General features: G+C 67.1%; 1 protein-coding gene across 1 annotated transcript in view; it reads right to left on the bottom strand.

Annotated features, from left to right (window-relative positions):
* Positions 1-332, bottom strand: part of ZC3H18 (zinc finger CCCH-type containing 18) — a 42,818-nt gene extending 42,486 nt beyond the window's left edge. Inside the window, exon 1 of the mRNA XM_015639993.2 lies at positions 256-332. The gene's annotated coding sequence lies outside the window, so the exon portion shown is untranslated. The remainder of the gene's footprint in view (positions 1-255) is intronic.
* Between the last annotated feature and the right edge of the window lie 233 nt (positions 333-565).

Raw genomic sequence — 565 nt, forward strand, 5'->3', positions numbered from 1 at the left:
GACAGACCCCAAACTCACCTGAGAGCTGACCCTGCAGGTGACAGACCCCAAACTCACCTGAGAGCTGACCCTGCAGGTGACAGACCCCAAACTCATTCAGAATTGACCCCACAAGTGACAGACCCCAAACCCATTCAGAACCGATCCCATAGATGACAGACCCCAAACCCACCTCAGGGCTGCCCCCACGTGCAGCTGCTGCTGCTGTGCGGTGCCCAGGCTGTGTCCCCGCGGGTCCCCCCGTGCCCCCCTCACCTCCGAGGGTCTCCTGCCAGGCTGGGCTCCTCCTGCTGTGCCCCCGGGCCGCGGCTGCTGGCGGTGTCCCTGTTCCCGCTGCCTGCCGAGGGGGGACGGTCAGAGCCCCCGCAGTCCCGGCCGCTGTCCCGCCCGCCGATCCCCCGACACCCACCCTCATCTCCCCAAAGCCGGGCGCGCCCCTTCCCATTCATTATCCCAACGAAACGGGGGGAATTCATTGATTCCCCCGCTCTCCCATCCCCGAACGCGCTCCAGCCTCCCCCCCGACCCCCTTTGAAAAGCGCGCCGGGCGCTCCCCTCCTCTCCC

Source organism: Parus major, chromosome 11 (genome assembly GCF_001522545.3).
Source record: "Parus major isolate Abel chromosome 11, Parus_major1.1, whole genome shotgun sequence".
In the NCBI taxonomy this organism is placed as follows: Eukaryota; Metazoa; Chordata; class Aves; order Passeriformes; family Paridae; genus Parus; species Parus major.